Source organism: Carcharodon carcharias, chromosome X, assembly GCF_017639515.1.
Source record: "Carcharodon carcharias isolate sCarCar2 chromosome X, sCarCar2.pri, whole genome shotgun sequence".
NCBI lineage: Eukaryota > Metazoa > Chordata > Chondrichthyes > Lamniformes > Lamnidae > Carcharodon > Carcharodon carcharias.
In genome coordinates, this window is record NC_054507.1 from 9,260,323 (window position 1) to 9,272,762 (window position 12,440).

The following is a 12,440-nucleotide window of genomic DNA, read 5'->3' on the forward strand; positions in this document are numbered from 1 at the left end:
TTCATGCCTACGTAGTTGCCCTTATTAATTTTAAGGCACTAGTCTAAGACCCACTCTTCTCTCTTTCAAACTGAATGTAAAGTTCAATCATGGTCAGCTTCCCTCTGCTTGCCCAGTGGGAGCGCCCTATCATTCTGCACCCAGTGCTAGGTCTACCCCTCCGGGTCCCATTATCCACAAGGCTGTTTCTGGAATATCAAGAGCCTGTCTGGCTTGGCATCACATTATGTCTACCAGAGGTTGACTCAGTTCCAATCTCTCATCAATTACCATCATCTTCAGCTGCTTTTGAAAATTTGGGAAATCTGTAGATATCTCAAGTCAGGTGATATCAGTTACTCCTGTAATTGGTTGGGACATTTTTTAAAAAATTGAAATTGACTCTCACCGGCAGTTACAGGATGCTATTGGGCTGTACACGATTCAGAGCTGACACAGACGCACATTCCTTTTCACCCACCATCGGACTTAAACGTACAGCAGCTGCCACAGAGGCACACGCTTCACGCTATACAAATATCAGTTGCAGACACTTCACAGAAACATTAAATAGCAAAATTTGACACTGAGGCACAAGGTGGTGTTAGGGCACACAAACAAAAGCTTGGTCATGGACACTTGTTTTAAGGCCCATCTTAAAGGAGGGATGAGAGGAAGTGATGGAGAGGGTTAGGAAGGGAATTCCAGAGTTCGAGTCTTGGCAGCTGATTAACATTGGAGGGGAGAAAGTTAAAGGAGGACAGCTATCTCAGGGGTTTGTCAGAAGAGAACAGACATGGGGAGGGGGTGGGGGGGAAAGAGGGATTTGGCAACAAGGGTGAAAATGACAGAAATCAAGGCTTAACAAGAAGGTGAAGCAGGTCAGTGAGTAGCCTGACAATTTAGAGACAGGGAAGGAGTCGAGAGAGGTAGCAGCGAGGTAGAGCTGGGAGCTGCAAGTGTACAATGTACAAACTTTTGCTGCGTTTTGGGACAATATTGCCAAGGGGTAGCATACAGATGGGAAATTGGAGAGGGCCAAGGGTTCAGCCTGAAGGGCAGCAAATGCGATGGAGCATGAACGGACAGAAAAGCCATGACAGGTCAAAGTACAACTAAGATTATTGCTGCTGGAGAGCAGGGAGAGCAGCAATAGGTTTCCCCTCACCTCTTCATCCTTTCCACATTCACCCGACCTCCATTAACCCCCTCGCTCAGATTCCTAATATCCCCCATCTCGCTCTCACCCCATCCCACTCTCTCTCTCCTATCTCCCCTAGACTCATCTCTCTCTCGCCAACACCCCCACTCATTTCTCTAATCCACTCCGAATTACTCTCTTTCACTCACACCCCTCCGATTTCTCGCGCTCCCTCACCCCATTTCTCTCTCTCTGTCTCCCCAATCTCTCTCTCTCTGTCTCCCCCATCTCTCTCTCTCTGTCTCCCCCATCTCTCTCTCTCTGTCTCCCCCATCTCTCTCTCCGTCTGTCTATCCCCAAACGCCCCCCGGCATTTCTCCCTCAATTTGTTTCTTCCACCCACATATCTCTCTGACTGCCTATACCAACACCCTCCTGCACATTTCTCTCTCCATCTATCCCTTACCCCTCACATCTTAACATCCGTCTGTTACAGCCGCCCCAACGACTCACTCTCCATCTCTAACCGCCAAACTCTCCCTCGCCCCACCAATTTCTCTCGGTCTCCCTCCGCCACCGCCATTTCTCTCTCTCCGCCGCTGCAAACACTCTCATTCTCTCTCTCCCTCTGCCCCCGCCATCTCTCTCTCACCCTCTGCACCCGCCATCTCTCTCTCTCTCTCTCTCTGCCACAGCCATCTCTCTCTCTCTCTCTCTGCCCCCGCCATCTCTCTCTCCCTCTGCCCCCGCCATCTCTCTCTCCCTCTGCCCCCGCCATCTCTCTCTCTCTCTGCCCCCACCATCTCTCTCTCACCCTCTGCACCCGCCATCTCTCTCCCTCTCTCTCTGCCCCCGCCATCTCTCTCTCTCTCCCTCTGCCCCGCCATCTCTCTCTCTCTCTCCCTCTGCCCACGCCATCTCTCTCTCTCTCTGCCCCCGCCATCTCTCTCTCTCCCTCTGCCCACGCCATCTCTCTCTCTCTCTCTGCCCCCGCCATCTCTCTCTCTCTCTCTCTGCCCCCGCCATCTCTCTCTCGGCCCCCGCCATCTCTCTCTCTGTCCCCGCCATCTCTCTCTCTCTCTCTGCCCCCGCCATCTCTCTCTCTCTCTCTCTCTGCCCCGCCATCTCTCTCTCTCTCTCTGCCCCCGCCATCTCTCTCTCTTGCTGCCCCCGCCATCTCTCTCTCTCTCTCTCTCTGCCCCCGCCATCTCTCTCTCTCTCTCTCTCCGCCCCCGCCAACTCTCTCTCTATCCCTCTGCCCCCGACATCTCTCTCCCTCACTCTGCCCCCGCCATCTCTCTCTCTCTCTCCGCCCCCGCCAACTCTCTCTCTCTCCCTCTGCCCCCGACATCTCTCTCCCTCACTCTACCCCCGACATCTCTCTCTCTCTCTGCCCCCACCATCTCTCTCTCTCCCTCTCTGCCCCGCCTTCTCTCTCTCTCTCTGCCCACGCCAACTCTCTCCCTCTCTCTGCCGACATCTCTCTCTCTCTCTGCCCCCACCATCTCTCTCTCTATCCCTCTGCCCCCGCCATTTCTCTCTCTCTCTCTCTGCCCCCGCCATCTCTCTCTCTCTCTGCCCCCGCCATCTCTCTCCCTCTCTCTGCCCCCGACATCTCTCTCCCTCTCTCTCTGCACCCGCCATCTCTCTCTCTCTCTGCCCCCGCCATCTCTCTCTCTCAGCCTCCGCCATCTCTCTCTCTCTCTGCCACCGCCATCTCTCTCTCTCTCTGCCCCCGCCATCTCTCTCTCTCTCTGCCCCCGCCATCTCTCTCTCTCTCTGCCCCCGCCATCTCTCTCTCTCCCTCTCTGCCCCGCCTTCTCTCTCTCTCTCTGCCCACGCCAACTCTCTCCCTCTCTCTGCCGACATCTCTCTCTCTCTCTGCCCCCACCATCTCTCTCTCTATCCCTCTGCCCCCGCCATTTCTCTCTCTCTCTCTCTGCCCCCGCCATCTCTCTCTCTCTCTGCCCCCGCCATCTCTCTCCCTCTCTCTGCCCCCGACATCTCTCTCCCTCTCTCTCTGCACCCGCCATCTCTCTCTCTCTCTGCCCCCGCCATCTCTCTCTCTCTCAGCCTCCGCCATCTCTCTCTCTCTCTGCCCCCGCCATCTCTCTCCCTCTCTCTGCCCCCGACATCTCTCTCCCTCTCTCTCTGCACCCGCCATCTCTCTCTCTCTGCCCCCGCCATCTCTCTCTCTCTCAGCCTCCGCCATCTCTCTCTCTCTCTGCACCCGCCATCGCTCTCTCTCTCTGCCCCCGCCATCTCTGTCTCTCTCTGCCCCCGCCATCTCTCTCTCTCTCTGCCCCCGCCATCTCACTCTCTCTCTCTGCCCCCGCCATCTCTCTCTCTCTCTCTGCCCCCGCCATCTCTCCCTCTCTCTCTGCCCCTGCAATCTCTCTCTCTCTCTGCCCCCACCATCTCTCTCGCTCTCTACCCCCGCCATCTCTCTCTCTCTCTGCCCCCACCATCTCTCTCTCTCCCTCTGCCCCCACCATCTCTGTCTCTCTCTGCCCCCGCCATCTCTCCCTCTCTCTCTGCCCCTGCCATCTCTCTCTCTCTCTGCCCCCACCATCTCTCTCGCTCTCTACCCCCGCCATCTCTCTCTCTCTCTGCCCCGCCATCTCTCTCTCTCTCTCTGCCCCCACCATCTCTCTCTCTCTCTCTGCCCCCGCCATCTCTCTGTCTCTCTGCCCCCGCCATCTCTCTCCCTCTCTCTGCCCCCGGAATCTCTCTCTCTCTCTGCCCCCGCCATCTCTCTCTCTCTCTCTGCCCCCGCCATCTCTCTCTCTCTCTGCCCCCGCCATCTCTCTCCCTCTCTCTGCCCCCGGAATCTCTCTCTCTCTCTGCCCCCGCCATCTCTCTCTCTCTCTCTCTGCCCCCGCCATCTCTCTCTCTCTCTCTGCCCCCGCCATCTCTCTCTATCTCTCTCTGCCCCCGCCATCTCTCTCTCCCTCTCCCTCTGCCCCCGACATCTCTCTCTCTCTGCCCCCGCATTCTCTCTCTCTCTCTCTCTCTGCCCCCGCCATCTCTCTCTCTCTCTCTGCCCCCGCCATCTCTCTCTCTCTGCCCCCGCCATCTCTCTCTCTCTCACACTGCCCCCGACATCTCTCTCTCTCTCTCTCTGCACACGCCATCTCTCTCTCTCTCTGACCCGCCATTTCTCTCTCTCTCTGCCCCCGTGATCTCTCTCTCTCTCTCTCTCTGCCCCCATCTCTCTCCCTCACTCTGCCCCCGACATCTCTCTCCCTCTCTCTGCACCCGCCATCTCTCTCTCTCTCTCTGCCCCCGCGATCTCTCTCTCTCAGCACCCGCCATCTCTCTCTCTCTCTGCCCCCGCCATCTCTCTCTCTCTCTGCCCCCGCCATCTCTCTCTCTCTCTGCCCCCACCATCTCTCTCTCTGCCCCCACCATCTCTCTCTCTGCCCCCACCATCTCTCTCTCTGCCCCCACCATCTCTCTCCCTCTCTGCCCCCGCCATCTCTCTCTTTCTCTCTCTCTCACACCACCCGCCATCTCTCTCTCTCTCTGCCCCCGCCATCTCTCTCTCCCTCTGCCCCGCCATCTCTCTCTCTCTCTGCCCCCGCCAACGCTCTCTCTCTCTCTCTCTGCCCCCGCCATCTCTCTCTCTCTCTCTCTCTGCCCCTGCCATCTCTCTCTCTCTCTGCCCCCGCCATCTCTCTCTCTCTCTGCCCCCCGCCATCTCTCTCTCTCTCTGCCCCGCCATCTCTCTCTCTCTCTGCCCCCGCCATCTCTCTCTCTCTCTCTCTGGCCCCGCCATCTCACTCTCTTTGCCCCCGCCATCTCTCTCTCTCACTCTGACCCCGCCATCTCTCTCTCTCTCTGACCCCGCCATCTCTCTCTCTCGCCACCCCGCCATCTCTCTCTCTCTCTCTCTGCCCCCGCCATCGCTCTCTCTCTCTCTGCCCCCGCCATCTCTCTCTCTCGCTCTGCCCCGCCATCTCTCTCTCTCTCTCTCTGCCCCCACCATCTATCTCTCTCTCTCTCTCTGCCCCCGCCATCTCTCTCTCTCTCTGTCCCCGCCATCTCTCTCTCTCTCTCTCTCTGCCCCCGCCTCTCTCTCTCTCTCTCTGCCCCCACCATCTCTCTCCCTCTGCCCCCGCCATCTCTCTCTCTCTCTGCCCCCGCCATCTCTCTCTCTCTCTCTGCCCCCGCCATCTCTCTCTCTCTCACTCTGCCCCTGCCATCTCTCTCTCTCACTCTGCCCCCACCATCTCTCTCTCTCTCTCTCTCTGCCCCCGCCATCTCTCTCTCTCTCTCTCTGCCCCTGCCATCTCTCTCTCTCTCTCTCTGCCCCCACCATCTATCTCTCTCTCTCTCTCTGCCCCCACCATCTATCTCTCTCTCTCTCTCTGCCCCCCGCCATCTCTCTCTCCCTCTGCCCCCGCCATCTCCCTCTCTCTCTGCCCCCGCCATCTCTCTCTCTCTCGCCCCCCCGCCATCTCTCTCTCTCTGCCCCTGCCATCTCTCTCTCTCTCTCTGCCCCCCGCCATCTCTCTCTCTCTCTCTCTCTCTGCCCCCCCCATCTCTCTCTCCCTCTGCCCCCGCCATCTCTCTCTCTCTGCCCCCGCCATCTCTCTCTCTCTGCCCCTGCCATCTCTCTCTCTCTCTCTCTCTGCCCCCGCCATCTCTCTCTCTCTCTGCCCCCGCCATCTCTCTCTCTCTCTGCCCCCGCCATCTCTCTCTCTCTCTGCCCCCCGCCATCTCTCTCTCTCTCTCTGCCCCCGCCATCTCTCTCTCTCTCTCTCTGCCCCCACCATCTCTCTCCCTCTGCCCCCGCCATCTCTCTCTCTCTCTCTCTCTGTCCCCGCCAACTCTCTCTCTCTCTCTCTGCCCCGCCAACTCTCTCTCTCTCTCTCTGCCCCCGCCATCTCTCTCTCTCTCTGCCCCCGCCATCTCTCTCTCTCTCTGCCCCCACCATCTCTCTCCCTCTGCCCCCGCCATCTCTCTCTCTCTCTCTCTGCCCCCGCCAACTCTCTCTCTCTGCCCCCGCCATCTCTCTCTCTCTCTGCCCCCGCCATCTCTCTCTCTCATTCTCTCTGTCCCTGCCAACTCTCTCTCTCTCTCTGCCCCCGCCATCTCTCTCTCTCTCTGCCCCCGCCATGTCTCTCTCTCTCTGCCCCCGCCTTCTCTCTCTCTCTCTGCCCCCGCCATCTCTCTCTCTCTCTGCCCCCGCCATCTCTCTCTCTCTCTCTCTGCCCCCGCCATCTCTCTCTCTCTCTCTCTGCCCCCACCATCTATCTCTCTCTCTCTCTCTGCCCCCGCCATCTCTTTCTCTCTCTGCCCCCGCCATCTCTCTCTCTCTCTCTGCCCCTGCCATCTCTCTCTCTCTCACTCTGCCCCCGCCATCTCTCTCTCTCACTCTGCCCCCACCATCTCTCTCTCTCTCTCTGCCCCCGCCATCTCTCTCTCTCTCTCTCTCTGCCCCTGCCATCTCTCTCTCTCTCTCTCTCTGCCCCCACCATCTATCTCTCTCTCTCTCTCTGCCCCCACCATCTATCTCTCTCTCTCTCTCTGCCCCCCGCCATCTCTCTCTCCCTCTGCCCCCGCCATCTTTCTCTCTCTCTGCCCCCGCCATCTCTCTCTCTCTCTGCCCCTGCCATCTCTCTCTCTCTCTCTGCCCCCCGCCATCTCTCTCTCTCTCTCTCTCTGCCCCCGCCATCTCTCTCTCCCTCTGCCCCCGCCATCTCTCTCTCTCTGCCCCCGCCATCTCTCTCTCTCTGCCCCTGCCATCTCTCTCTCTCTCTCTCTCTGCCCCCGCCATCTCTCTCTCTCTCTGCACCCGCCATCTCTCTCTCTCTCTGCCCCCGCCATCTCTCTCTCTCTCTGCCCCCGACATCTCTCTCTCTCTCTGCCCCCGCCATCTCTCTCTCTCTCTCTGCCCCGCCATCTCTCTCCCTCTGCCCCCGCCATCTCTCTCTCTCTCTCTCTCTCTGTCCCCGCCAACTCTCTCTCTCTCTCTCTCTGCCCCGCCAACTCTCTCTCTCTCTCTCTGCCCCCGCCATCTCTCTCTCTCTCTGCCCCCGCCATCTCTCTCTCTCTCTCTGCCCCCACCATCTCTCTCCCTCTGCCCCCGCCATCTCTCTCTCTCTCTCTCTCTGCCCCTGCCAACTCTCTCTCTCTCTCTCTGCCCCCGCCATCTCTCTCTCTCTCTGCCCCCGCCATCTCTCTCTCTCTCTCTCTCTCTCTCTCTGTCCCCGCCAACTCTCTCTCTCTCTCTGCCCCCGCCATCTCTCTCTCTCTCTGCCCCCGCCATCTCTCTCTCTCTCTCTCTGGCCCCGCCATCTCACTCTCTTTGCCCCCGCCATCTCTCTCTCTCACTCTGACCCCGCCATCTCTCTCTCTCTCTGACCCCGCCATCTCTCTCTCTCTGCCCCCGCCATCTCTCTCTCTCTCTCTCTGCCCCCGCCATCGCTCTCTCTCTCTCTGCCCCCGCCATCTCTCTCTCTCGCACTGCCCCGCCATCTCTCTCTCTCTCTCTCTGCCCCCACCATCTATCTCTCTCTCTCTCTCTGCCCCCGCCATCTCTCTCTCTCTCTGTCCCCGCCATCTCTCTCTCTCTCTCTCTCTGCCCCCGCCTCTCTCTCTCTCTCTCTGCCCCCACCATCTCTCTCCCTCTGCCCCCGCCATCTCTCTCTCTCTCTGCCCCCGCCATCTCTCTCTCTCTCTCTGCCCCTGCCATCTCTCTCTCTCTCACTCTGCCCCTGCCATCTCTCTCTCTCACTCTGCCCCCACCATCTCTCTCTCTCTCTCTCTCTGCCCCCGCCATCTCTCTCTCTCTCTCTCTGCCCCTGCCATCTCTCTCTCTCTCTCTCTGCCCCCACCATCTATCTCTCTCTCTCTCTCTGCCCCCACCATCTATCTCTCTCTCTCTGCCCCCCGCCATCTCTCTCTCTCTCTGCCCCCGCCATCTCTCTCTCTCTCTCTGCCCCCACCATCTCTCTCCCTCTGCCCCCGCCATCTCTCTCTCTCTCTCTCTGCCCCTGCCAACTCTCTCTCTCTCTCTCTGCCCCCGCCATCTCTCTCTCTCTCTGCCCCCGCCATCTCTCTCTCTCTCTCTCTCTCTCTCTCTGTCCCCCGCCAACTCTCTCTCTCTCTCTGCCCCCGCCATCTCTCTCTCTCTCTGCCCCCCGCCATCTCTCTCTCTCTCTCTCTGGCCCCGCCATCTCACTCTCTTTGCCCCCGCCATCTCTCTCTCTCACTCTGACCCCGCCATCTCTCTCTCTCTCTGACCCCGCCATCTCTCTCTCTCTGCCCCCGCCATCTCTCTCTCTCTCTGCCCCCGCCATCGCTCTCTCTCTCTCTGCCCCCGCCATCTCTCTCTCTCGCACTGCCCCGCCATCTCTCTCTCTCTCTCTCTGCCCCCACCATCTATCTCTCTCTCTCTCTCTGCCCCCGCCATCTCTCTCTCTCTCTGTCCCCGCCATCTCTCTCTCTCTCTCTCTCTGCCCCCGCCTCTCTCTCTCTCTCTCTGCCCCCACCATCTCTCTCCCTCTGCCCCCGCCATCTCTCTCTCTCTCTGCCCCCGCCATCTCTCTCTCTCTCTCTGCCCTTGCCATCTCTCTCTCTCTCACTCTGCCCCTGCCATCTCTCTCTCTCACTCTGCCCCCACCATCTCTCTCTCTCTCTCTCTGCCCCCGCTCTCTCTCTCTCTCTCACTCTGCCCCTGCTCTCTCTCTCTCTCTCTCTGCCCCCACCATCTATCTCTCTCTCTCTCTCTGCCCCCACCATCTATCTCTCTCTCTCTGCCCCCCGCCATCTCTCTCTCCCTCTGCCCCCGCCATCTCCCTCTCTCTCTGCCCCCGCCATCTCTCTCTCTCTCTGCCCCCCGCCATCTCTCTCTCTCTGCCCCTGCCATCTCTCTCTCTCTCTCTGCCCCCCGCCATCTCTCTCTCTCTCTCTCTCTCTGCCCCCCCATCTCTCTCTCCCTCTGCCCCCGCCATCTCTCTCTCTCTGCCCCCGCCATCTCTCTCTCTCTGCCCCCGCCATCTCTCTCTCTCTGCCCCTGCCCTCTCTCTCTCTCTCTCTCTCTCTCTGCCCCCGCCATCTCTCTCTCTCTCTGCCCCCGCCATCTCTCTCTCTCTCTGCCCCCGCCATCTCTCTCTCTCTCTGCCCCCGCCATCTCTCTCTCTCTCTCTCTGCCCCCACCATCTCTCTCCCTCTGCCCCCGCCATCTCTCTCTCTCTCTCTCTCTGTCCCCGCCAACTCTCTCTCTCTCTCTCTGCCCCGCCAACTCTCTCTCTCTCTCTCTGCCCCCGCCATCTCTCTCTCTCTCTGCCCCCGCCATCTCTCTCTCTCTCTGCCCCCACCATCTCTCTCCCTCTGCCCCCGCCATCTCTCTCTCTCTCTCTCTGCCCCCGCCAACTCTCTCTCTCTGCCCCCGCCATCTCTCTCTCTCTCTGCCCCCGCCATCTCTCTCTCTCTCTCTCTCTGTCCCCGCCAACTCTCTCTCTCTCTCTGCCCCCGCCATCTCTCTCTCTCTCTGACCCCGCCATCTCTCTCTCTCTCTGCCCCCGCCTTCTCTCTCTCTCTCTCTGCCCCCGCCATCTCTCTCTCTCTCTGCCCCCGCCATCTCTCTCTCTCTCTGCCCCCGCCATCTCTCTCTCTCTCTCTCTGCCCCCGCCATCTCTCTCTCTCTCGCTCTGCCCCCACCATCTATCTCTCTCTCTCTCTGCCCCCGCCATCTCTCTCTCTCTCTGCCCCCGCCATCTCTCTCTCTCTCTCTGCCCCTGCCATCTCTCTCTCTCACTCTGCCCCTGCCATCTCTCTCTCTCACTCTGCCCCCACCATCTCTCTCTCTCTCTCTGCCCCCGCCATCTCTCTCTCTCTCTCTCTGCCCCTGCCATCTCTCTCTCTCTCTCTCTCTGCCCCCACCATCTATCTCTCTCTCTCTCTCTGCCCCCACCATCTATCTCTCTCTCTCTCTCTGCCCCCCGCCATCTCTCTCTCCCTCTGCCCCCGCCATCTCTCTCTCTCTCTGCCCCCGCCATCTCTCTCTCTCTCTGCCCCTGCCATCTCTCTCTCTCTCTCTGCCCCCCGCCATCTCTCTCTCTCTCTCTCTCTCTGCCCCCGCCATCTCTCTCTCCCTCTGCCCCCGCCATCTCTCTCTCTGCCCCCGCCATCTCTCTCTCTCTGCCCCTGCCATCTCTCTCTCTCTCTCTCTCTGCCCCCGCCATCTCTCTCTCTCTCTGCCCCCGCCATCTCTCTCTCTCTCTGCCCCCGCCATCTCTCTCTCTCTCTGCCCCCGACATCTCTCTCTCTCTCTGCCCCCGCCATCTCTCTCTCTCTCTGCCCCCGCCATCTCTCTCCCTCTGCCCCCGCCATCTCTCTCTCTCTCTCTCTCTGTCCCCGCCAACTCTCTCTCTCTCTCTCTGCCCCGCCAACTCTCTCTCTCTCTCTCTCTCTGCCCCCGCCATCTCTCTCTCTCTCTCTGCCCCCACCATCTCTCTCCCTCTGCCCCCGCCATCTCTCTCTCTCTCTCTCTCTGCCCCTGCCAACTCTCTCTCTCTCTCTCTGCCCCCGCCATCTCTCTCTCTCTCTGCCCCCGCCATCTCTCTCTCTCTCTCCGCCCCCGCCATCTCTCTCTCTCTCTGCCCCCGCCATCTCTCTCTCTCTCTGCCCCCGCCTTCTCTCTCTCTCTCTGCCCCCGCCATCTCTCTCTCTCTCTGCCCCCGCCATCTCTCTCTCCCTCTGCCCCCGCCATCTCTCTCTCTCTCTCTCTCTCTGCCCCTGCCATCTCTCTCTCTCTCTCTGCCCCCACCATCTCTCTCCCTCTGCCCCCGTAATCTCTCTCTCTCTCTGCCCCTGCCATCTCTCTCTCTCTCTCTGCCCCCACCATCTCTCTCCCTCTGCCCCCGTAATCTCTCTCTCTCTCTCTGCCCCCGCCATCTCTCTCTCTCTCTCTGCCCCTGCCATCTCTCTCTCTCTCTCTGCCCCCACCATCTCTCTCCCTCTGCCCCCGCCATCTCTCTCTCTCTCTCTCTCTGTCCCCGCCATCTCTCTCTCTCTCTGCCTCCGCCATCTCCCTCTCTCTCTGCCCCGCCATCTCTCTCTCTCTCTGCCCCCACCATCTCTCTCTCTCTCTGCCCCCGCCATCTCTCTCTCTCTCTGCCCGCGCCATCTCTCTCTCTCTCTCTCTCTCTCTGCCCCGCCATCTCTCTCTCTCTCTCTCTCTCTCTGCCCCGCCATCTCTCTCTCTCTCTGCCTCCGCCATCTCTCTCTCTCTCTGCCCCCTCCATCTCTCTATCTCTCTGCCCCCGCCATCTCTCTCTCTCAATCTGCCCCTGCCATCTCTCTCTCTCTCTGCCCCCCGCGATCTATCTCTCTCTCTCTGCCCCCGCCATCTCTCTCTCTCTCCCCGCCATCTCTCTCTCTCTCTCTGCCCCCGCCATCTCTTTCTCTCACTCTGCCCCTGCCATCTCTCTCTCTCTCTCTCTGCCCCCCGCCATCTATCTCTCTCTCTCTCCCCGCCATCTCTCTCTCTCTCTGCCCCCGCCATCTCTCTCTCTCTCTGCCCCCGCCATCTCTCTCTCTCTCTGCCCCCGTGATCTCTTTCTCTCTCAGCCCCCTCCATCTCTCTCTCTCTCTCTGCCCCCGCCATCTCTCTCTCTCTCTCTGCCCCCGCCATCTCTCTCTCTCTCTCTGCCCCCGCCATCTCTCTCTCTCTCTCTGCCCCCGCCATCTCTCTCTCTCTGCCCCCGCCATCTCTCTCTCTCTCTCTGCCCCCGCCATCTCTCTCTCTCTCTCTGCCCCCGCCATCTCTCTCTCTCTCTGCCCCCGCCATCTCTCTCTCTCTCTGCCCCCGCCATCTCTCTCTCTCTCTGCCCCCGCCATCTCTCTCTCTCTCTCTCTGCCCCCGCCATCTCTCTCTTTCTCTCTGCCCCCGCCATCTCTCTCTCTCTCTCTCTGCCCCCGCCATCTCTCTCTCTCTCTGCCCCCGTCAGTCTCTCTCTCTCTGCCCCCGTCATCTCTCTCTCGCTCCCTATGCCCCCGCCATCTCTCTCTCTCTCTGCCCCCGCCATCTGTCTCTCTCTCCCTCTGCCCCCGCCATCTCTCTCTCTCTCTGCCCCCGCCATCTCTCTCTCTCTGCCCCAGCCATCTCTCTCTCTCTGCCCCGCCAACTCTCTCTCTCTCTGCCCCCGCCATCTCTCTCTCTCTCTCTGTCCCTGCCATCTCTCTCTCTCTCTCTGCCCCCGCCATCTCTCTCTCTCTCTCCCTCTGCCCCCGCCATCTCTCTCTCTCTCTGCCCCCGCCATCTCTCTCTCTCTCTCTCTCTCTGCCCCCGTAATCTCTCTCTCTCTCT

The 12,440-nt window shown here is 60.1% G+C and overlaps 1 protein-coding gene across 2 annotated transcripts in view; it reads right to left on the reverse strand.

Moving 5' to 3' along the window:
* The window catches only part of LOC121273335 (natural resistance-associated macrophage protein 2-like), a 194,980-nt gene that overhangs the window by 163,537 nt on the left and 19,003 nt on the right, over positions 1-12,440 (reverse strand). The window lies entirely within an intron of this gene.